The 27,146-nt window shown below is 33.6% G+C and overlaps 1 pseudogene; it reads right to left on the bottom strand.

The window, feature by feature from the left end:
- Window positions 1–451: 451 nt before the first annotated feature.
- LOC143671905 (protein FAM89A pseudogene) lies at window positions 452–25,344 on the bottom strand (annotated as a pseudogene).
- Window positions 25,345–27,146: the final 1,802 nt, after the last annotated feature.

The following is a 27,146-nucleotide window of genomic DNA, read 5'->3' as shown; positions in this document are numbered from 1 at the left end:
CCGAATGGGAGCAGTGAAATTTTAGTTTTAATTCATCCCATGCTAGAGGCAGGCATCCTGCAACAAAGAAGGTGTAAATAAGCTACCATCTGTGAGAAGGTTAACTAACTGAAAGTTGTCTGGCATATTTTAGCACCGACTAAAGCATTTTATGGGGATCCTTTCATTATATTATCATTATAAATCCTCAGCAGGAGTGCCTCAAGGGTGCAAAGGCATATGGTTGCACCAATAGGTCTGCTAAGGAGAAGCTCCGATCATCTAAACAGACTGCCACCGTGTGACAGCGGAGAGCTTCCTTCTCAAAAATTAAACTGGCAGCACTATCCCACGTGTCTGAGGACCATCCGCAATGGAGTATCCGAGCAGCTTTCTCAAAAGGAGCATTTGCTAGAGGAGAATCTGCCCAGTGGTAATGTTTCCCAAACAGGCACGTTCCTCCTGAGGCCCTCTAGATGGAGACCAGAATCCTGTAACTGCTAGAGAGGGAGGAGACGGGCAGTGACAAGTCCTTCGGAGTCCGTCATTCCCTCCCATACTGCAGAGCGTTCTGATCCTGGAAATATTCTTCCTCCTCCTGAAAGAAGCCTTTTTTTCCAGAGCATAAGTGCAGTCTGAAGTGGGGGCTGATATTCCTGAATTAACTTGTAGAGCCCGTGCAGTTGACAGAGCAAAGACAGTTGACAGCTGTGGAGGCCAACCATCTCCTCACAGAGCAGCGCCAGCGCGGCGTCGCGGTTGGAAGTCTTAGTGGGCTGCGCGGCCGCCTGGCCACTGCCGCCCACCGCGCCCTCGTGACTCAGCTCGTCCTGGATGTGGGACTTTTGAGAGTACAGCCGCTGCAGATGCCGCCAGTCCTCTGATGTGCCGCCGACCAACGAGGAGCTGAGCAAGCCGCTGACGCTCTTGGGCAGCGTGGGGCAGCGTGGGGCAGCTGGTCCACCCGCAGCACCTCGGGCGGTGCCCAGCAGCTCATCCCACCCCGGCTGATACAGGCAAACGACCCAACGACCTACGGGCCCTACAGTCGCCTGGCCGGAGCCCCCGGAGGCCCAGCATGCCTGATTTTGTCAATTGATTTTTCTGCATCAAGAGAGATGATTATATATTTTTGTTCCTTCATTCTATTAATGTGGTGTATTACATTAATTGATTTTTTTCTCTTGAACCACTCTTGCACATCTGTGATAGCATAACTTGATCATGGAGTATATATAATCAGTAATTTATTTTCCAGAATTTTTCAATGGATTTCCACGTAGTTGACAGGTAATATTAGTATTTGCCATTGATGAAAGGTTATATTTTATGAAGAATAAATATTTCCTTGGTATGAAATGCTTTGAATTTTATGATTTTTTAATAATTGTAATGGAGTACTTTAAATTTTTAGTATTTATTCACTTTTTCACTTAGACTGTTTTTTTTAACCATCGTAGGTAATTTTTAATCTGTAGGTTTTTAATTAATTTTGGCTTGACACTTTAAGGACGCAGATATTTTGGTCATTTACACAACAGGTAACAAATAGGCCAATTTCCTGATCAGCACACTTTCAAAGAATATATGTGTGCTGCTTGTATATATTCACATACTATATAATCATCCGAAGTATACAACTAATGGCCCACAGTGTCATCGTATGGTTGTGCATTCATCACAGCAATCGATTTTAAAACATTTTCATTATTACAAAAAAGAAAATAAAAAGGATCATCCAAACCACCCTATACTACCTATCCTCCCTATTGTATTTATTTTCTTACTTATCTGCCCGTACACTGGATAAAGGAAATGACCATCATAAGATTTTCACAATCACATGGTCACAGCATAAAAACCATATAGTTATACAATCACCTTCAGGAAACAAGGTTACTGGATTACAGTTCAACAGTTTCAGGTATTTCCTTTTACCGATTCAATACACTTGAAATTAAAAAGGAATATCTGTATAATACATAAGATTAACCTCCAGAATAGTGTCTTGACTCTTTCTGAACTTTCTTAGCGGCTGAAATTTTCATTTATTTTCCCCATTTTGGTCAAGAAGACTTTCTCAGTTCCATGATGCCAGAGCCGGGCTCATCCCTGGGATTCATGTCCCATGTTACCAGGGGGATTTTAACCCTCTGGGAGTCAGGACCTACATAGGGGAGAGGTTAGTGAGTTTACTTGCAAAGTCGGTTTAGAGAGAGAGGCTGCCCATGTTTTTTTTTATTTTAATTTTTTTCCACGTCTTAAATAAACACTATTCTTAGTCTAAAAGTCACTGTCAATTTCTAATCTTTTATTATTGTTTTTAAGGAAAGATTAAAGGGAAGTTAGAAACATAACTGAAAGTTTGCTTATAAATAGGAAGGAAATTAATAGCATGGCCTGAATCTATCAGTGATGACTAGGTAAATGTGTGGACGTTTCTGAAATTCTTTTAACATGCAAATTCAAACTATTTCCAAATTGCGGCATCAACCTGGGTCAGACAGTACCTACTGCTTTGTTACTAATTAACAGAGTAAAATAAGAACTGACAGATAATTTTATATCAATCATAAAGCCGGTCTACAATATTTATTACAAATATACGAAAGTATCAATTTATAGTCTCTTAATTAAATTCAGGCATTTTATATCTAATTATGTTGTGGAAAGGAGAATTGAAATGATCCAAGGGAACTTATTGCTATGAAATAAATAGCAATAGTTTTGACTGAGCAAATTATTTCACAGAAAATTTATTCTTGCTTTTTCTCCTGAACTGGGCTAATTAATTTAATATGTTTTGTTCAACTGGGGAATTTTGTTCATTTTATTTATGAATGAATTGAGATTCAAAGTTGTTCATACTACTCTGATTGCAAGTAAAGTAATCATTCCACACAGTGCAGGCATTTAAAGTGATTATAAGCTACTTCTAGACATGTGTGCATGTGCATGTGTGTGTGTGTGTGATGGTTAAGTTCACATATCTAGGTTATGGTATCTCATTGTTTGGTCAAGCAAACACTGAAATGATTATTCCTGTGAAGGTATTTTGTGGATTTCTATCATTAGTCACTTGTTTATCTTTGTGTCTGATTACATCTACAATCAACAAAGGAGAATATCTTCAACAATGAAAGAATTTTCATCCCTTAAAGGGAGAACTGAATATTTCAACAGTCAGAAATAAGAATTTCTATCTCTATTTCAGCCATCCATCTTCTTCTGGGGAATTCATTGAACCTTCATCAGAGTTCTGAAATTATGGCCTACCCTACGGAGTATTTGCCAATCCCCATGGGTATGTACTTCAATTACTATAATAAATCTCTTAATATTTACATATATATATTGTTGGTTCTGTTTCTCAGGTGAACCTTGACTAAACTAAATTTGGATTAAAGAAAGTATTTTTGTGTGATGCAATGAAGGTAAACTAAGTTTTTATTTAGTCTCTTGCTCCTATTAGATTGAGTAAAAATTATAATATCATGTTTTCCTTCATGCCTAAAGAAAATAGTCATAAAATATAGTCCACCTCTACTTCCTCACTGCAGGAAAAGTAATAGAGGCTTACCTTATCTCACTGCTCTATGAAAGTAATAGATATTTCAAGTTATTTAAAAAAGCAGCATCCTTTCAATCACCTTCCCAAAGTAACAGAATAATTTTTGGACAAAACAAAGTATTTTTGCATAATGCAGTGAAAATAATTACTAAGTATATAAAATGCACAAATGCATATATAGGAATGTATAGTATTTTAAGTTCACTTTTAAATTATGTGTGACAGCTGCAAGCCTTGATTTCTAGAAACAAAGTCCAACCAATGGTGACACAAAAATATCTATTATAAAACTATTCAGAGGGTCACAGAAACATTAGGAGGACTAAAAAATCTGTTGAAGTAAACAGACTAACCCAAAAGACGAGGCAGGACAACTCTGACCACAGCTAACTCAATGGCACAACAGAGTGCTCATAGTATAGACGAGTGAATCTTCATCACCGCAATGACCATAACGATCACCATGTCCATCTATTTTCTGTTGGTTATTTTTTAAAATATAAATACTATCCAATTTTTTTTACACGTGTAATTGTTCTATGTCCTTTCAAATTTCAAAGTAGTGATGAAAGCATCTAAATGACTAGGCCTAGACCACATAATTATTTCACATATGAGAAAGGAAATATATGACCATTTTTGAATCTCTGCCTTCTACTATGAAACTCCACAATCGAGATTCTTTTAAAAAAAAATTGGATAGTATTTATATGCTAGGTAAATATAAGTTAACTATAGCCTTTCTCATCGGCTACAAATTATCCATGCACACCCTTCTTTCCCAAAAATGTTGCCACAGATCATGAAGAAAATTTCCCCTCATACGAAAATAGTTGAATCCATCATTTCTCCAAAGGGTATTAAACTAACATTTCCTCAGTTACTATACCAGTGTCAATTTTATGGCCTCTGAGTAATGCCCATTTGAATTTTCAGGTTATAGGCAAATTTGTAAATTTATTCATTGTCAACATATCCTACTTAAGTAATATGGGGGAGGGACAGGGCAAATAAATCAGAAGTTGAAAATGGAAAATTGGTGACGTGAGTTGTTTAATATACTGTTTTCTGTTTTCTCAGAATGGGAAACTAAATTCTATACATCTTAACAAGGAGCATTATTAACTGATATTCTAAATTCAGAAAACCTGCAGCTAAGAGTCCACATGTCCATAGGACTTACCCATAAAACAAAATCACCAAAAGATTGAGAAGAGCTATTTTAACTGGCAACCTGCAGTAACCATAAATAGATATTGCTGGTATGGAAAAAAAATAGCACCTTGCATTATTTCTGGTTGCATGACAGGACCCCTGATTTTCCAAGAGGACTCCCCATAAGTATTATTTTTGTTTTTAATATATCCATATTGTTTTTCTTCTCCCTCCAACTCCTTTACCAGAGCAGAATGTATGGGTCAAAGCACATGTATTAGAAAAACTATATTACCAGTTTCTATTTTGTAGCTTAACTATAAACTTTATTCAGATTTAAACTTTATGCACAATATAAGGTTATTTTTCACTTCTGAGATCCAATCTGAGATAACACTTTGCATTTAGTCATAATGTCTCTTTAGTCTCCTCCAAACCGATAATTCTTCAGTCTCTCCTTGTCTTTCCTGGCCTTGACACATTTGAGGAAAACTCCTGAGGTATTTTGTAGAACAAATCTCAATTTGGGTTTATCTGATATCTTAAGATTAGAATAAAGCTATGGATTTGGAGGGGGGAAGAATAGCATAAAGGAGACATGACCTTCTCAGTCCATCATATCAAGGTTTATCTGATTGTTTACAGTTAATGGTAACATTGATCGATTGGTTAAAGTGATGTCTGCCAGCTTTCTTCACTAGAAAGTTGCTATTTTTCCATTTGTAATTAATAAATATTTGAGGGACATAATTCAATACTATGTAAATATCCATTTTCTCCTTAAACATCTGCCCACTAATTTTAGCGTTCATCAATGGATTCTGCCTAATGTAATTATCACAGTGTTATTCTAATGGTGAGTATCTATTTCCTTCATTGCTTCTACATTTAATCATTTATTTTTTTCAATAAAGAAAATATTTCTCTTTCTCAGATTTATTAAATTATTGAATTATTTCTTTATATTACTATGGCCTATGGATACTTACCTTACTTTCAGTGAGATAATCCAAAACTATTGTTTGTTTGTTTGTTTATGTATTTATTTATTTTTGGTAGAGAAGTTGTGGTTTACAGAACAATCATGCATAAACTATAGGATTTCTATAGACTACCCTATTACTAATAACTTGCACTGTTGTGTTATATTTGTTACAATTGATGGAGGCACATTTTCATAATTGTACTATTAATTATAGTCCAAGGTTTAACATAGGGTGCATTGTTTAGTGAAATTCCATGGATTTTTCTTTTTAATTTACCCTATTTCCATATACAGAATCTAATGTTTCTCCTTTAAAACACATTCAGATACGCATTTCAGTGCTGTAAATTACATTCACAATGTTGTGCTACCATCACCACCATCCATTAGGAAAACATTTCCATCATTCCAAACAGGAAATTTTGTCAATTTCAAGCCTTAACTCCCTGTTTCTATTCCTGTCCCATCCCCTGGCAACCAATATTCAAAGTTCTCACTCTCTGAGTTTATTTATTCTATTTCATATCAGTGATATCATACAATATTTGTCATTTTGTGTATGTCTTAATTCACTAGACATATTTTTTCAAGGTTCATCCATGTTGTCACATGAGTCAAACCCTCATTTCTTTTTACACCTGAATTATACTTCATTCTATGTATATACCACATTTGTATATACACTGATTTGTTTATAGATATGGGCTTCTTCAGTCTTTTGTAATTGTGCATAATGTGGCTAGGAATATTGGTGTGCCATTATCTATTGGAGACCCACTTTCAATTCTTCTTGGTGTATACATAATGGTGGAATTGCCAGGAAATATGGGAATTCTATAATTAATTTACTGAGGAACTGTCAAACTGTCTTTCACAGTGGCTACACCATTTTACATTGCCACCAGTAATGAATGATTATTCCTATTTCTCCACGTCCACTCAAACAATTGCAATTTTCTTTTTTTAAAAATAAAAGCCATTTTAGTGGGTGTGAAATGGTAGCTAATTGTATTTTTGATTTGCATTTCCCTGGTGGCTAGTGATGCTGAGCAGTTTTTCTGTACTTTTCATTTGTATATCTTATTTGGAGAGATGTCTATTCAAGTTTTTGCCCATATTTTAATTGGGTTGATATTCATTTTGTGGTTAAGTTAAAAGATTTATTTGTATTATCTGAGTACAAAATCATGATCAGATATATAGTTGACAAATATTTTCTTCCATTATATTGGTTGTTATTTTATTTCCATGATGAAGTCCTTTGATGTGCAAAAGTTTTCAATTTGGGATGAAATCTTACTTACCTATTTTTTTCTTTTGTTGCTTGTTCTTTGGATGTAATGTCTAAGAAATCATCGCATATCACAAAGTCCTGAAGATATTTCCCTACATTTTCTTCTATGAGATTGGAAGTTCTGGCTATAGTATTTAGATCTTTGATTCATTTAAACTGATTTTTTAGTATAATGGGAGGTAGCGGTCCACGTTTATTCCTTTGGCAATGGATATCCAGTTTTCACAGCACAATTTTTAAAGAAGCTATGCTTTCAAATTGAGTGGTCTTTGCACACTCATAAAGAAAAATCAGCTAGCCTTAAATATTAGGGTTGATTTCTGATCTCTCAAATCAATGCCATTTGTCAATATATCTGTCTGTGTGCCAGTGCTGTGCTGTTAGGATTACTGTGGCTTTGTGATCTATTTTAGGATCAGGAAGTGTGAGTCCTGCAACTTTGCTCTTTTATTACAAGACGGCTAGGCTATTTGGGTCCCCTTACAATTCCCTGTAAACTTGGCTGTATTTCCCATTTCTGCAATGATTGTTGTTCGAATTTATTTGCAATTGCATGGAATCTGTAAATCGCTTTGAATTCAATTGACATCTTATCAATATTTAGAATTCCAATCCAAGAACATGGAATATCCTTGAATTTATTTAGGTCTTTATTTTTAGCACATTTCTGTGTCCAATACTTTTACAGCCTTCATTACATACAATCCAAGATATCCGATTCTTCAAGTTGCTGTTGTAAATGTAATTTTTCCTCATTTTTTCTTTTGTTCATTTATTGTTTATGAATAGAAACAATACTACACCTTTCAACCTGAAGAATTCCCTTACGCACTGCCACCTCTACACCTATCCTGTAATCAGTGCATAAGGGTCTTTCAGGGTAATTTTGCTTTTTATAATTCTTTCTGTTCCTCATCCTGACTCATTTTAATTGTCTGGTCTTCGAATTGGTCTTTTACTTCTCCTGCCCACTCCAATCTGCTGTCAAAACTCTCCTGGAAATTTTTCATTTTAGTTATTGTCATCTTCAAATCCAGTAGTACTTTTTGGTTCTTTTTAAAATTTATTTAAGATGCTAATTGTAATAGGCTGTAACTGATTTTAGGTCCTCTCAATAGAGGAAATGAGCAAATATATATATGGAGATTATCCCATCTATACACACATTAATATTTATTTTTGTGTATGCATACCTATAAGTATTTATATATTTATATATATTTTAAATCATGAATTTTTTATTGATATTTCTGACTTCAGTCCACCTCTACAGGATTCACTGTAGTAATTTCTTTTTTCTGTGACTCTGTTCTGAGGAATTTAGAATATGGCTTTTATAATTCAAACTTATTTTTTATTTGTTATAAATTTAAATTAGTTTCAGAATTACTAACTCATACCTCTGTGAGAAATAAATTTACCAATTAGTACACAGTGTAGTTGTAGCATCCTATTATTCTTTGTCCGTATAGTATTGGATAAAACACAGTTGTCTTCCTTGCCAAATTCAGAGTAGTTGTGATATAGTTGGATTTATTTATCCATATTTATTTATCTCATAATATGCATTACATCATCCATTCACCTAACAACTTGTTTGATTTTCTTTTCATTTGCATAAAGTAAAACTCAATTCCTAATGTGATGAAATTATATGGGTTTTGAAAAATGCATAAAGTTGTATTTCTACTGTTATGATACCATGTACAACAGTTTCATAATGTTAAAAATCTTAAATTGTCATGCTGTCCCTTTGAAGTCAACTCCTCCCCAATTTATAAGCCTTGACAACCAATGACCTTTTCTCTAATATTGTGCCTTTTCAAACAATAATAATCTTTTTGTTTTGGCTTCATTAACTTAGCAATACGGATTTATTCACCTATGTTGTTGTTAGCAATGTGTCTTTTTTGTTGTTGCTGAATAATATTCTGTTGTACAGTCAAACCGTATTTTATTATCCATTCTTCTGTTGAAGTACATTAAAGTAATTTCAGATTCCTAAAGCTGCTATTAACATTTGCATAAATCTTTTTGGTTAGATGTACACTTTCATTTCTCTTGTGAAGAAATTCCCAAGAGTGGGATCACTGAGTCATATCACAAACGTATATTTAAGTACGGAAGAAACAGCTAATCTTAATACCAAAGTGGCTGTAGCATTTTTCATCCTCACAAGCAATGTAAGAGGGTTCCATTTCATCTGAATACTCATCAACATATGGCATTGCCAGAATTTTATTCTGGAATTTTGTTTTATTTGATTCTTCTCTTGTTTGCCGTTAAAATATACTTATAGTTAGATATCACTGTGATTTAAATTTGCATTTATTTTGAGACTAATGATATTGAACAGCTTTTTGTATGCTTATTTTATATTTATACATCTTTAGTTATTTGTTTCTTCAGATTTTTGTCACTTTATGGGGGTCTTGGCATTGTTTGGTTTCTTACTGTTAAATTTTAAGTTTTTAAATATTCTTGATAGAACTCTTGAATAAATTATATGTTTAGACATTTACATTTAATGTGGTATACTAATGTGGTGAATTGATTGACTTGTTAATGATAATCTAGGCTTGCATTTTTCAGATGAACTATAATTGATCACTGTGTATTATTCCTTTTATAGCTATATTTGTTTTGCTGGTGTTTTCTTAAGGATTATTTGTCTAGTTAATTAAATATACTGATCAGAAAATATTTTTTACTTTAGTGTTTTTTTCTTTGTATCCGAGATTTGTTGGACTCATAAATTTAGATGGGGAGATTTCCAACCTCTTTTGTTTTTATATGCATTTTATAGAATTGTAACAGGGCATTCTTAAATGTTTTATAGAATTCACACATACAACCATTGGGTGTGTAAATTTTCTTCTGGGAAGGTTTTTGATTAAAATTATGTTCATTTATTAGATAAGGAGTAATTTAGTTTTTTTCTATTGATCTGTCCAATTTGATGAATTGTGTTAATCAAACAATGCTTCATCTAAGTTGTTAATTTGTAGCACAAATTTCCTTATAATGACATTTATTACTCTTTGAATATTTTTGGAATCCTTATTAATGCTTTCTTTTTCATAAATGATGTTGGTTATTTGCATCTCTCTTCTTGATCAATCTGTATAAATGACCAAGTGATGACTTGGTTAATTTTCTGTAAGGTTAAAATTTTTATTTAATTATTTGTTTTAATTTATAAAAAAATTTTCATTTTGCATATTTTGCCTTTAATTTGATATTAATTTTGAGGATTCTTAAGATGAAAGCTTAGACTTTCAGATTTCTTCAGGATTAATAAATGCATATGAAGACCCAGAAATTCATTTAAGCACTTCTTTATATAATTCAAATTTAAAAAGTTTTACTATAATTTTTATTCACTTCAAAATATTTTCTTATCCACTTTCTAATTATTTCAATGACCCACGAATTATTTTGAAGCATCTTGGTTACTTTCCAAATATCTTAAAAGGTTAAAAATATTTTGCTACTGAATGCAAATTTAATTGTCTTGAGATCAAAAGGTATATATTATTTTTGAATTATTATTTTGATATAAATTCAAACATGAGAAAGTTGCAAAAACTGTAAAAAAATGATACAGAGAACTCCAACATACTCCCTTACCCAGATACTTAGATTAAACACATTTTAGCATTTTGTAACAATATCTATCTATATATCATCAATCTTTCTATGCATACATCTATTTATCTATCTATTGTCTAAACATTTGAGAGTGTTTGCATAAATTGTTACCCTCTAACACTTAGTACTTCCAGGTACATTAATTGAGAACAAATATGTTCTGTATTTACACATTTTAAGTAGAGCTATCAAATTCAAGAAATTTAATATTTACATAAAACATACATTCAACATTCCAATTTTCTCAATTGTCTAATAATGTCCTTTTTCCTGGGTTTGAAAATTTTTAAAACTATATTTTAGTAATATATATACCACATAAATTTCTCCCCTTAACTTCATTCAGATATATAACCCAGTGGTGGTATTAATTAAATTCACAATATTGAGCTATCATCACCATCATCCATTGCCAAAACTTTTCGATCACCACAACAGAAAATCTGTACCAATTCTTTAACACCCCATTCCCCACACTGTCCCCACCCCCTGAATACAAATATTGTAATTTCTGACTCTATGAATTCCCTTATATTATTTAATTTATATCCGAGAGATCACACAATGTTTTTTCTTTGGCTTATGTCAGTCAACATGATGTTAACATTCATCCATGTTGTCACATATATCAGAACTTCATTATTTTCAAGGTTGAATAGTGTTCTGTTATATGTAGATAACATATTTTGCTTCTCCATCCATTCATCTGTTGATGGATGTTTGGGTTGCTTCAATCTTTTGCCAATTGTAAATAATGCTGCTATGAATATTGCCTACAAATACCTGTTCGAGTCCCTATGTTCAATACTTTGAGTTCATTTACCAATATTTTGTAGTTTCCCATGTATGTCTTTTGCATACTTGGTTAAATTTATCCCTAAATATTTGATTATTTTAGTTGCAATTCTAACCTGATTTGTTTCCTAATTTTTTTAGATTGTTCATTACTATTATATAGAGACCTTAATTATTATTTTTGTTCATCATTTACCCTACCAATTTGCCAATTTTTTTTCTTATAAGCTTGAGTAGGTTTGCTGTAGATTCTGGAGGATATATATAGTGAAAGTTACATGTTTTACTTTCTGAGTTAATTGACTTTTATTTTTTTCTTGTCTACTTGCTCTGACTAAAATATCTAGTACAATGTGGAATGGAAAGTGGTGATAGTTGACAAACTTATCTTTTCCAAAGTTTGGAGGGAAAGCTTTCAGCATGTCACCATTGAATATGCTAGCAGTGTATTTTTCATATATACCCTTTATTATGTTGAGGAATTTTCCTTACATTCATAATATTCTAGATATTATGAAGAAGTAGTGCTGGATGTTGTCAAATGCCTTTTCTGCATCAATTGGCATGATCATGTCCTTTTTGCCCCTTCGTTTGATTAACAGGCTACATTACATTATTTAATTTATTTTTATGTTGAACTACCCATGCCATGCATGCCTGGAGTAAATCCTGCTTGAACATGGTGTATAATTTATTTAATGAGCTGTTGGATTCAGTTTGAAAGTATTTTGTTGAAGATTTTGGTATCTATATTCATAAGGGTTATTAGTGTGTGACTTTCTTTACTTGTGCTGTCTTTATGTGGTTTTGACACCAGGGTGATGTTGGCTTCAGAGATTGAACTAGAAAGTGTTTCCTGATCTTCAAATTTTGGGAAAAGTTTGGACAAGATAGGTATTAATTCTTCTTAGAAAGCCTGGCCAAATTGACATGTTAATCCATCTGCTTCTGAACATCTCTTTGGAGATTTTTGAATACTGACTGAATCTCTTTATTGTAACTGATCTATTACAATCTTCTATTTTTTTTAGAGTCAGCATAGGTTGTGTGTTTCTGGGAACTTGTATGCTTTCTATACTTTGTCTAATTTATTGGCATATACAGTTCTACCTCTTATGATCTTTTAAAGAGTTTTATTCACAAACCATACAATCCATCTGTGCTGGTTTGGACCTGTGGTGAACCCCAGAAAAGCCATGTCCTTTAATCCTAATTCAATATTGCTGGCTGGGAGGTTTTGGTTTGTTCCCACAGAAATATGGCCCACTCAATTGTGGGTGGTAACCTTTAATTAGATGGCTTCCATGGAGTTGTGACTCCACCCATTCCAGATTGGACTTAATTAGTTTACTGGAGTCCTTTAAAAGAAGAAGCATTTTGGAAAATCTTCAGAGTCGAGAAAGCCACAGATACAGACAAGCCGAGGCAGCCAGAGACCTTTGGAGACAGAGAAGGAAAATGCCCCCAGGGGAGCTTCACGAAACAAGAAGCCTGGAGAGAAAGCTAACAGAGGTCACCATGTTCACCATGTGCCTTTACAATAGAGAAAGAAACCCTAAACTTCATTGGTCTTTCTTTATTGAATGTAATCTCTTGTTGGTGCCTTAATTTGGACATTTTAGACTTGCTTTAATTGGGACATTTCCATGGTCTTAGAACTGTAGACTTGCAACTTAATACATTTCCCCTTTTAAAAGCCATTCTGTTTCTGGTATATTGCATTCTGGCAGCTAGCAAACTAGAACACAATCCAAAGTGTACAATCAGTGGCTTTTTAAATAACCATATAAATGCATTAATCACCACAAACATTATGAGAAAATTCTCATTTCCTCTTATAATCTTCATTTATGTGAAATTGATGGCAATGTTCCCATTTTATTTCTAATTTACATTATGTCTTATCTTTTTTCTTTCTAAGTTTAGCTAATGGTTTGTTGATGTTTTCAAAGAACCAACTTCTGTTGTTTTTTATTCTATTGTTATTTCCTCCATTTCATCTATTTCTGCTCTAATCTTTGTTATTTCCTATCTTCTGCTCACCTTGGATTTACTTTACTCTTCTTTTTCTCATTCTTCCAGGTATACAGTTAGGTCTTTTCTTTTTTTAAAATATATGCATTTAGAGCTATAAATTTCCTGATGAGCCCTGCTTTTGCTGCGTCCTTAAAGTATTGATATGTTATATTCTTCTTTTTATTTATATCAAAATATTTTCTAATTAATTTTTGATTTATTCAACTATTGATCGTTTAAGCATGTGTTGATTTTATATATTTGTGGGTTTGAAAAACTAAATGACAAATATGTAAAACATTTGTAAAAGAGCTCAAACATTTATGTCCTTTAAAATTATGCTTAAAAATATCCTCAAAGTTTTGAATGTGCGAAAATATAAAAAGAGGAAAATCCAATTAAAAAGTCAAAATTCAAGATGTTTGTACAGTGAAGAAAACTATTGCCAGAAATAATTGGCAACTGACTCAGTGGGAGAAGTTATTTCCATAAAATAAAATGTAACAGTAATTTTGCTTCAAACTATCAAAATTCCTCCAAAGATCTATCATACCCCACAAGATAAAAAAGTAGAAAATGATAAAAGAATAAGAATGATAATTTAGAAAGCCTGAAACAAAACCTAACAACCATATGAAGTGAAGCTACCATTTGGAATCACAGAGATGCAAATTAAAATAAGATTGAATTATCACTTTTTATCTATCAGAATAGCATAATTTAGAAAAGTTGATTTTGCAAATTACTTCAGGCTATGTGTGATTATGAACCTCTCTGCCCTACTTGTGGTACTATGGACTGGTGCAAACATTTTGGAGAAGAATTTGACCATACTTAAACAAGTTAAGTGCATGCATACTCTATGACCAAGCAATTCATTTTCTTGCTATATATACCAATGAATAAGTCACATAAGTCTATAGAGGAGATATATTAGATATTTATATTGCTTCTTGCAAGCAATGTGTGCATGTCATTGGGAAGTGGTTAAATGAAATGCGGGGGCTGTGCATGATGGAATTGCATGCAAAATTTGTTTGCAATAGAAAAATAGATTTACATAAACCAAAAAGATTTTTTTAAAAAAACATAAGAATTAGTATAACTAGTAAATCAAATTAGATATATTTCTTAACAACACTTTTGCAAATTGAAAATACTTATACTCATGCTTCTTGTTGGGAAAAGATGATGTAGATTCTGTCTTATTCTACTTTCCCTCACAAAATAAAATTAAGAACCCTTGAAATAATTAATAGGACAAACGCAATAGAGCTGAGGAGTTTAGAAGAGAGAGGCAAACTGGATTTAGAATTGAGGACAAGAAGAATCACACTATCAGGGAATATTCTGACACACCAGCTAACAAAATAAGGTGAACCAAGTTCAGAGTTTCCTGTCTCCAATCATAACAAAATATTGAGGTACCTATGAGCTCATTCCTCCATGCATTAACCTGGTTGGGGAACACCACCAACAAAACGGATGTCATAAGACCTATTGAAAATAAGTAGTTAGAAGAAACACTAGTGGAGGATTGTGGTAAGATGACTGAGTAGGAAAGTTCAGAAATCAGTCCTTCCACCAAAACAACTACTGAACTGGAAATAACCACCTGACTCTATGAAACTAGACTGGAGTCTAGTGGAACACTGTGCTGCATCCAAGGAAGAGAAGGAGGAATAGTTTGGTAAATTGCAGTAAATGCTGGGGTATGTCATACTCCCCACAGTGGTTATCTTCCCCCAACCCCCAGCCTCTTGGCAGGCAGCAGATGGGACTGTAGCTTGGGCTCCTGGAGTATCTTCATGGTGCCAGGGTGGGACATAGAGACCACTTCTCTAAACTTCAGGGGCATGTGGTCTGATCACTGAACACTGCTTTAAGTCAGCTACTTCAGATCACTGTGTGGTGGCCATACTTCCAACTTCCCACAGACAAAAGTGACAGAGGACTTTTAAAGACTGTGACCTTTCTCAAAAGTATGGAAAATGAAGGTCTGCATTAACTGAGAAAGAGCTGATTCATGGAAAGCAGTTTCAAAAGATATCTAAAAAACTCCTAGTACCCTTGCTGGCCCCTTCTATACCCCATGGGTTGAAGCCAGCTTTTTCTTCCATGGAGGGTCACTGGCCCTGTATTTCAGTGCGAAACTATTGGAAGCCTGAAAAACAAGTCTCAGACTTGCTCTTAGAGAATATTTTTCCTGACGCAGAGATGCAGAGAAGAACTTAATTAATTAATTCATGCAAGAAAGCACTCAGGAGGATGAGTTCCAGAAGGAGAAGAAAGAGAAGAGGGAGCAGAAGGATAATTCAAAGAAATAGTGATGGAAAACTTTCTAAATTTAATAAAAGACCAAAATATGAAAATTTAAGATGCTCAATTAACCCTAAAAAGGATAAGCATAAAAATAACTATTCCCAAGCATATAGTAATCAAACTGTCCAATACCAAGGACAAAGGTACTGTTCTGAAAGCTGCAAGGGAAAAGTCCCAAGTTTGCACAAGGGAATCTGAACAATATTGAGTGATGATTACTCATCAGAATCCATGGAGGCCACAATATTTAAAATTCTGGAAGAAATCACTTGCCAACAAAGAAGTGTGTACTTGTCCAGTCTCTTTTTCAAAAACAAGGGTGAAATTAAGACATTCTCAGATATACACAAGCTGAGGGAATTAATTCTCACTGGACCTGCCCTAAAGCATTGCTAAAGGGATTTCTGAAGACTGAAAGGAAAAACCATTGCACAGTAGTTCAAAACACCATAAAGAAATAGAGACCACCAGTAAAGATAACCATATGAATAATTATAAATTCCAGCACTATTTCATTGCATTTTTTATATGTAACACAACTTCTTACACTTTTCAGGTTTTAAATGGCAAACATATGAAAGATAATCATAAATATATGGACTTGGATATAAAAAGTGTAAAGATATAATTTCAAATTAGTACAAAAAGATGGTTGAACAGTTATAAGAATAATGTATTCTTATTTGTAATTTTTATTCTTAATTGAAGTCAACTTGGTATCAAATTAAATATGATTGTTGTAGGTTTAAGATTTTAGATCTAACTTCATGGTAACATGAAGAAAATAGGCAAAAAACATATCCCGAAAGAAAGGAGAAGGGACTCAAAATGTATGATACAATAAATCAAATAAACATGAAAGAAAGAAAATAGAAGAATTGAAGGTTAAAAATGTAAAAGACTTGCAAAGACATATTAAGAACATTATCATTAGTTATTTAAATGTAAATATAAGAGATACAGAAGCCATAATGCTTAGATTAACAGAATGGATAGAAAAGCATGACTCAAACTATGCTGTTTAAAAAGACTCACCTTAAATTTAAAGAAACAAATGAAAGGTTTTAAGATATGAGGTATTTGAGAGAAAGGAAAGTAGAGGAAAGGATTGCAAATGAGCGTGCTTTATTGGGCTGCGCTCCCGCTCCAGGGCAGAGCTCACCGAACCCAAGAGGGAGTGAGGTGAGGCTGCGCACGGGCTTTGGCAAGTGCAGTTTTTAAGGGCAGGGATTAGGTGATGACATGAAAGGGGTGGCACATTAAACAAAGGATTATTATGCTAGTGGGTTGAGCAGTGGGTGGTTAGATGTCTGTGAATAGACGTTTGCTGCAAAGATTGTAGCGGTTCACCTCCCGTTCCCGAGTGACGTCATGATTCCAGCCATAGAGCCCTCCCTTATTCCCCCGACCTAACAACAAATAGCTCGGAAAGCGAAAGGGTGGAAAAAATACATAAGGCAATAGTAATCAAAAGAGAGATGGGGTAGCAATACTAATATCAGAAAAATATACTTCAAGTCAAAAACTGTTTTGAGGAACATAAGGTGATTATATACTGATGAAAGTGCCAATTCAGTAGTAAGCCATGACAATTATAAATATACACATACATATCAGCAAAGCCCCAAAATATATGAAGTAAATGTTGACAGATTTGAAGGGAGTAGTAAACAGTTCTATATTAACAGTAGGAAATTACAATACATCACTTATAGTGATGGATGGAACATCTAGATAGAAGATCAACAAGGTAATACAAGACTTGAATGATACTCTAAACCAGATAGACAAAACAGATATATATATACAAGTGTACTTTCTTTTCTTGCACTTTGCTTTATTATTCTTTGCATACTGCATTTATTACAAACGGAAGTTTTGTGATGTCTCTGTATTGAGTTTGTCTATCAAGGCCACTTTTCAAAGAGCGTATGCTCACTTCATGTCTCTGTCACACTTTGGTAATGCCCACAATATTTTAAACATTTTCATTATTATATCTGTTATGGTGATCTGTGATCAGAAATGTTTCATATAAACATAACTTTTACATGCAATTCAGAACCAAAATATTCTTGTGACTTTTTTATTACAAAATTCACTTTATTGTAGCAGTCTGAAACTGAACACACAGTATCTCCAGGGTATGCCTGTGGAGCACTTCACCCAACATCAGCAGAATGCACATTCTTCTGTAGTTCACATGGATCAATCTCCAGGATACACCATAAGATAGGTCACAAAACAGTATTCATTAAACTAGAAAGTATTGGAATATTTCAATGTATGTTCTCCTACCACAATGGATTGAAGCTGGAAATGGATAATAGAGGAAGAAATTTAAAATATCCTTTTCTAGTTCATGGTGTATTTGAGTGACTAAAGAGAAGTACCTGAAACTGTAGAGTTTCCTGTAGCCTTGTTTCTTGAAAATGATTGTATAATGATATAGCTTTCATAATGAGATTATGTGATTGTGAAAACCTTGTGTCTGGTGCTCCTTTTATCTAGAATGTGGATAGATGAATTAAAAAATATGGATAAAATATAAACAAATAATGGGGGAACAATGGTTAAAATAAATTAGGTAGATGGAAATACTAGTGGCAATGAGAGGGGGGGTTAAGAGGTATGATATGTATGAGATTTTTTATTTTATCATTTTATTTCTTTTTCTGGAGTGATTCAAATGTTCTAAAAAGATCATAGCGATGAATACACAACTATGTGATGATATTGTGATCCATTGACTATACACCATGTATGGAATGTCTATGTGTTAAGAATGTTTGTGTTTATATGTTGTTTCATCAAAAATATTTGAAATTAAAAAAAAAAATTCCCAGCAAAGTAAATCCCAGTACTAGATAGCTTCACCAGGGAATTTGTTCAAATTCTCCAAAGTAATTAGCACCAACTCTGCTCAAAATCTTCTAAAATTTTTGAGACAAGGGAATACTTCCTAACTCATTCAATGAGGCCAAAATCACCCTCATGCCATAGGCAGATAAAAATACCATGAGAAAAGAGCATTACAGACAAAAATCTTTTATAAATATAGATGCAAAAATCCTCAACAAAATATTAAAACACTGAAGCCAGCAACACATTAAAATAATTATAAACTAGGATCAAATGGTATTTATCCTTGTTATGCAAGGTGGTTAAATACAAGAAAATCAGTTAATCCTTCATGCTACATTTACAAAATGAAGGGAAATAATTTGCCTGATTATCAAAATAGAGGAAGAAAAGGGATTTGACAAAATCCAGTACCTTTTCATGATAAAACATTTAGAAAACTAAAAATAGAAGGAAAATTTCTCAACATGATAAGTGGCATTTGTGAAAAACTCACTACTAACATCACTCAATGGTGGTCAAGAAAGCTTTCCCTCAATGATCAGGAACAAGAAAAGGATGCCCACCATCTCCAGTGTTATTCAACGTTTTACTGTAAGTTTTTGGTAGAACAATTAAATGAGAAAGAAACAAACAACATACATATTGGCAAAGAAAAATGAAACTTTCCTTATTTGCAGCTGATATGAGCATATATAGAGAGGAAATCCTGAAAATCCCACAACAAATCTATGCAAGGTAATAAATGAAATCAGCAAAACAATGGGTTACAAGATCATCATGAAAAAATTAATAGTGTATCTATTGATTAAGAAATCAAGAAAAAATCCATTTACAATAGGAAATATGACAATCAATTTTCTAGAAATAAATCTAGCCCAAAATATAAAGGATTTGTACAGGGAAAATTATAAACATTGCTAGATTAAATTTTGAAAAACCTAAGTAATTGGAAGGACATTCTTTGTTCATGGATCGGAAGGCTAAATATTATTAACTTGTTAATTCTACCCAGAGTGATTACACATTCAATGCAATCCCAATAAAAATTCCAACAAACTTTTTTACAGAAATGGAAAAGCTAATAATCAAATATATATGGCAGAGTAAGGGGTCCCAAATTGCTAAGCTCTCTCGACAAGGAATGAAGTTGGGGTACTCACACCTACTGATCATGAAACAAACTACAAAGTCACAGTAATCAAAATAACATGGTCCTATCACAAGAACAGACAGATAGCACAATAGACTAATACTGAGAGTTCAGAAATAAATCCTCAATTTTTTAACAATTCATTTTTTGTGGAGGGCATGGACCAAGAATTGAACTAGGAATCCCACATGACAGGTGAGAATTCTACCACTGATGTACCCATGCACCACAACAATTGATTTTTGACAAGGTTGCTAAATCAAATCAATTTAGAAAATGTAGTTTCTACCACAAATGGTTCTGTCTAAATTGGAGATTCATATGCATGGATGAAGGTAGAACTCTCTCTCATATGACATACATACAATAATCAACTCAAAATTAACCAAAGAGCTAATTGTAAGTATCAGAATTATAAAATTCCTAGAAGAATACATAGTGAAGCATTTTTAGGGCATTTTTATGCAATGTTTTCTTAGACTTTACACTGGAAGTTCAAGCAGCAAAAGAATAAATAGATAAATGGGATCTCATCAAAATTACAAACTTTCGTGCATCAATAAACTTTATCCTGAAAGTAAAATTCAGCCTACAGGTGTAGAAAACATTTGGAAATCACATGTCTGATAAGTTTTTTTTATATCCACAACACGTAATGAAATCCTACTACTCAACAATAGAGACAAATATCCCAATTTTAAAAAAAATGGGCAGAAGACACAAATAAATTTCTCCAAAGAAGATATACATATGACAAAATAGCTCACTAGAAGCTGCTGAACATCATGAACTGTTAAAGGATTACAAATCAAAAGCACAGTGGGGTGGGCCACGGTGGCTCAGCAGGCAGAGTTCTTGTCTCCTATCCCAGAGACCCGGGTTCTATTTCCAGTGCCTGCCCATGCCAAAAAAATTTTTTTGAAAAAAATTTGAATAAAAGCATAATGATGTAACATTTCACAACCACTAGAATGGCTACTATTTCAAATACATAAATTTAAATCTGTTAGAAAGGAAAGGGAGAAATAATAATGTTCATTAATTGTGGGAATGTAATGTGGTGCAGTAGCTATGGAAAACATTTTGTCAGATGCTCAGAAAGCTGAGCATAAAATTACTATATGACCCAGCAATCCCACTCTAGTTATATGCCCAAAAGAGTTGAAAGTAGGGATTCAAACAGATATATGCGTATTGATGTTCATAGAAAAATTATTCACAGTTGCCAAAAGGTGGAAACATCTCATGGTCCATCAACCTATGAATGGGTGAATAATATGTGGTATATGCATAAACTGTGATGCATGCTACAAAATGGATGAGTCGTGAAATCCTCATGTTCAGTGAAATAAGCCAGTTTCAAATGGTCAAGCATTGTATGATTTCAGTGATGTGAAATAACTGAACTAAGAAAATGTATAAAGTCAGAAACAATAAAATAAGGTTCCAGGGGTTGGAGTGGGACTAAGGAATAGTAACCTAATGCTATATTGCAAGTTTTTATTTGGGGTGATGGAGAAAATTGGGTACTGTTTAGTGATTATTGAAGCACAGTATAGTTAACATAATTTACACCTCTGAATTATATGTTTAATGTGTTGAAAGTGACAACTTTAGGCTGTATATATGATGCTAGAATAAAAATTAAAAAGAATGATACTAATTATTCTCTTCTATTAAATTCAACAAATTAGATGAAATAGGGAATTCCTTCATCACAAAATCTACCAAGTCTCATTAAGTAGGTACCAGTGAACCCTATATATATATATTGAGTATTGTCACTATTACAATTATAAAATTTATATATATATATATATTTATTTATCAAACTTTTCTTTCATCAATTGCAACAAATATACTACACTAATGAAAGCTGATAATAATAGGGTGGTATAAAGGAACTTTGTTTTTATGCTTATTTTTATGTAAACTTGCAACTTATTTAATAGAAATGGAAAAATAGTCTTTCATGCCTGACATGCCTCCCCCTTACCCACAGACATCATGTGGTTCAGGGCAGCAGCAGATGGTTTTCTCCACAGCAAAGTGTAAAGGGAAGCACTTTCCTTCCTGGCTGGGCTGGATACTCCTCTTTACCATCCAGCAACACAATGCAATCAGGGGCACTGGCAAGGGATAACCTCAAAAGGAGTAAACAGCTAAGGAAATACTCTTCATCCTATACAGGCAGGAGTAGATTGCCACAGTAAATGCCCAACACTATAAATGTTTTTTAGTCTGCAGAGAGAATATTTCTTCCCACATAGAGCCACTAGGCTGCCTGGACTGGGGAATACTCCTTCCGCCACTGAACTTTAGCATGGATCATTGGGAGCTCAAGTAACAAGAAATAAGTCAAACAGACTAAAACAGCATCATAAATCTGAAAAATAGACCACCATTGAAACTAGAGACAACAAAATTAGGCCAATATTGCATGCAAAATTTAAACAGGAAGTCAGCTGAATTAAAACAATTAAGACCCAAATCTCCTCAACTCATGGCTGAAAGTCCAAGAAAATGTATAATCATCCATAATATGAGTAATGAGAACAGTCACAGCTTGAATGAAAAAGGATAATCCACAGACACCAACACCAAGATGAATCATATTGTAATAATGTGAAATGGATTTTAAATCAAACATCATAAAATGATCCACAATTATAAACACTATTAAAAATAATGAAACAGAGGAACATTTCAAAAAGTTATAAAAATGAACCAAGTTCTAATTTAAAAATGAACAAAATACATGAATATTGTGTTGACAGCATCCAGTTTCATGCCTATGTTACTCACGGCTCTATAGGAAAACAGAACCAACAGGAGATTTTATATATAAATAATGTAAACATTGTGATTATCACTTGGACATTAATAGGATAGTAAGAGAATAATACTAATTGTTATTATTAGTAATAATTAATTATTATTAATATTAATTATTCTCTTCTATTAAATTCAACAAATTGGATGAAATAGATGAATCCCTTAATCACAAACACTTCCAAACTCGCTAAATAAAAATAACCTAATACCTTATATATATTTAAATAATTAATTTATAACTTAAAAATCCAAAACATAAAACTCCTTTGCTCAGTTCTTCGACTGTTTAATCATATCAAACATTTAAAAAGGAAATAAAATTTCTATTCAATATATTCCAGAAAATAGAAGAGGATGGAACATATCCAATACATTTTAGAGGGTTAGCATTACCTTGATATACAAGTAAACAAAAACATTATAAGAAAAGAAAAACTACAGGTCAATATCTCGCATGAACGTTAGTGCAAAAATCTTTTTAAAATCATAAGCATACAAATCAAATCTTGCAATATACAGAAAGTATAATACAGTATGACCAAATGTGATTGCAAATGTGAATGCAAGACTGGTTCAATACTCAAAATCATTCAGTGTAATTTGCCATATAAATAGACTAAACAAATATGAACCATATGAAAGCATCAATAGATATAGGAAAATTATTTTTTTTAATTAGGCATCCATTTATTTTAAAACTCTCAGCAAACTGGTAAGGGAAGAGAATTTTTTTTAAAAAAGAAAATTCAACGCAATTGCAAACCATTTTCAGCAAATGTTGCTGGAGCAGTTGTAATTACATATTCAAAAAAAAGAACCTAGATGAAAATCTCAAACTTGCACAAATATTGAAAATGAATCATACCTAAATATAAAATATGTTACCCTAAATTTTCTTGAGGAATTTATAAAATAAACATTTTATTACCATGTGTTTGGTAATGAGTCTTGAGATAAACACCTAAAGAATATTACATGAAATAAAAATTGATATGTTATAATTCATTAAAATTCAAAACTTTTATTCTACAAAAACAAAATATTAAAAGAAAAAATGCACAGAATGGACATACATATGTTAATGTAAGATAAATGATAAAATAGTTATATCCAGAATTTATAAAGAGCCATTAAAACAAAAATTAGAAAACAAGCACCCCAATATGTAAATGGAGAAAACATCTGAAGATATACACTTACAAAGAAGATACATGAATTGTAAATAAACAGATGAAAAGATGATCAACATCATTTATCATTAAGGAAATTTATTTTAAAACCCAAACTAGATACCACTAACTATTATGACAATGGCTACATCCCCAAAATTATGACAATAACAAATGCTATTGAGGATCTGAAACAATAAGAACACTCTTACACATTGTTATTGGGCATGCAAAATGTTACTGCCACTCTGTAACACAATTTGACAGTGTCTTGGAAAGTTGAACACAAACATACCAGTATTTTAGTTTGCTGAAGCTGCTTGAATGCAATAACCCAGAAATGGAACAGCTTTTAAAAAGGGAATTTATTAAATTGCAAGTTTACAATTCTGAGGCTATAAAAATGTCCAAGCCAAGGCATCCAGAGAAAGATACCATGATTCTAAAGAAAGACCAATGATCTTTCAGCTGGGAAGGCACATGGATATATCTGGTAACTTTCTCTCCAGATTTCCCATTTCAAAAGGCTTCCCCAGGGGCTTATTCTTTCCTTATCTCCAAAGGTTTCTGGCAGTATATGCTCTGAAACTTTGTTTAAAATGGTTCCCTCTTAAAAGGACTCTAATAAATGGATCCACCTTTATGGGCGGAGACACATCTTCATGGAAACCACCTAATTAACAGGTCACATTCACAATTGGGTGGGTCACATTTCCATGGAAACAACTTAATCAAAAAGGTCTCACCCAGGAATATTGAAAAATAATTGAAGAATGTGGCTTTTCTGTGTACACAATAGTTTCAAATGGGCACATTATACCCTCTAGACCCTCCAAAGACATGTTCTTTCCATATATGAAGTACATTGATTACATTACAATATCACAAAGCCTTAAACCATTTCAGTAACAATACAGATACCATACAAAGTAAGAAACAGGGTAAAACCTTATCAAAGGCAACCTCAGGCATTGTCTGTCCTAAATCAAAATTCTCCTCTGGCTCTGGACATGTAAAGCTCATATCAAGTTAATCTGCTGCCAACAAAAGAGAGAGTCATAGAATAAATGTCTCCATTTTCATAGAGAGAAATTGGGAAGGACACAGGAGTCAAATATCCAAAACAGTTCCTAAAACCAGGAGGGAAAACTCCACTAGATTTCAAAGTCAGAAGTTAATTTATCCTCCTGGCTTTAGAAAGTGACAGTCTCACCCTTTCCATGGACTTATACAGGCCTTGCTCTCCCCAAATGCTGGGGTGTTTGTCGCCAGACTGCTGTACATTGCGGAGGGGGGGGGCAATTTTTTCATGGGTCCACCCTCTTCAAGCTTCAGGACAGCACCTGGGATCTCTGCCATCTCTGGGGCACAAGCCCATCCCCAACAGAACAATGGGGTGGCTGCCAGGCTCCCTCCAATTCCTGATTTATGCACTACACCCTCTCCAAAGCCTGGGGCAGCAAAATGTTTCCTGAACATAGTGGAAAGCCTGCCTTCTGCCTTTGGGGCAAGCTCACCCTCTCCAACTGAATTGGTGGGTCCACTCTCCTGGTCCATGGTTTCTTGACTTTAGACTTTAGGTCCCGTGATTCTGCCTTTGAAGTTACTTTTCCTTTGATTTGCCCCTTTTCTGTCCCTTTGAGTTCAGACTGGCAGTGGTTCCATTTACACAGAACCTGCAGAACCCTTGTTGGATTTCTATGTAGTATGCAGGGATCATTACCATCAGACAGCAGAACTTCCCACAAATCTTTCCTATGTAACTCCATCTCCAATCCTGGCTTTTTCAGAAATGGCTGAATTGTTCCATGTTTGGTAAAATCCTCACATGGGACACTTTTCTCTGATGTCTCCCAGAATTTTCCAGACAATCAATTTATGATTTCTTTGTACCAAAGAGCTCAGTTCTCAGTTTATCTCTTTGCTATCACATCTGCTTGCCCATTTTTTAACTGCATTGCTTGTCTTTTTTGTTGTTTGGTTGAAGAATCTCCAAATATTCTAGATACTAAACCTTTAGCTGATATATGGTTTCAAATTTTGTCTCCCATTGTGTAAGCTGCCTTTTTATGTTCCTGACAAAGTTCTTTGATGCACAAAAGTGTTTAATTTTGAGGACTTTCCATTTATCTTTTCTTTTTTCAATGCTCATGCCCTGGGTGCAAGCTTAGGAAATTGCCTCTTATTACAAAATTTATATTTCCCAAGTTTTCTTCTAACAATTTGATGGTCTTAGCTCTAATGTTTAGGTCTTTGATCCATTTTGTGTTAATTTTTGCATAAGTTTTGAGGTGTGGATCCTTTTTCATTCTTTTGCATGTGGATATCCAGTTCACCAAGCACCATTTATTGAAAAGGCTGCTTTCTCTGAGGTGGGTTGGCTTGAACACTTTATCCAAGATCAATTGACCATGGATAAGAGCATCTATTTCTGAACACTCTATTCAGTTCCATTGGTCAGTATATCAATCTTTATCCAAGTACCATGCTGTTTTGACCATTGTAGCTTAATAATATGCACCCAGATAGCATGTGATCTCCAACTTTGTTTTTCTTTCTCAGGATATTTTTAGTTATTAAGGCACCCTGCCCTTCCAAATGAACTTGGTTATTGGTTTTTCTGTTTCTGCCAATAAGTTTTGAGGATTTTAATAAGTATTTCCTTGAATCTATAATTCAATTTGGGAAAAGTTGATATCTTTACTATATTTAGTCTTTCAATCAATGAAAACAGTATGCCTATCCATTTATTTACATCTTCCATGATTTTTAATCAATTTCTTGTAGTTTTCTGTGTATGGGTCTTTTGTACCCTTAGTTAAATTTAGTCCTAAATATTTTTTTTTGACATGGGCAGGCACCAGGAATCGAACCTGGGTCTCTGGAAAGGCAGGTGAGAACTCTGCCTCCTGAACCACGATGGCCCATCTAAATACTTTTTTTAATATTAAAATTTTTTTAAAATCAAGGATTTAGCTGCTCACCTGGAGGAACTAGAGAAAGAACAGCAAACTATCTCCAAAAAATATATATGAAGAGAAATAAAAAAGATTAAAGCAGAATTAAATGAATTGGAGAACAAAAGAACAATAGAATCAATAAAATCAAAAGTTCATACATTGAGAAAATAAAAAAATTGATGGTTCCCCATTTAGGCTGATGTATTTATCAGGTTTCTCTAAGAAAGAGAAACAAGGAAATATCTGAAATATGAGATTTATAGAGTTGTCTTATACAACTGTGGAAATGGAAGAGTTCAGAATCCATGGGGCAGGCTGTGAAGCTGGCTGTTCCGATGAAAGTTCTGGATGAATCCGCAGAATCTTCTTCCTTAAAAGTTTTCAACTGATTAGCTTATC

Source organism: Tamandua tetradactyla, chromosome X (genome assembly GCF_023851605.1).
Source record: "Tamandua tetradactyla isolate mTamTet1 chromosome X, mTamTet1.pri, whole genome shotgun sequence".
Classification (NCBI taxonomy): domain Eukaryota; kingdom Metazoa; phylum Chordata; class Mammalia; order Pilosa; family Myrmecophagidae; genus Tamandua; species Tamandua tetradactyla.
Note: the sequence above shows the minus strand (reverse complement) of the source record. Positions and strands in the feature narration are given on the sequence as shown.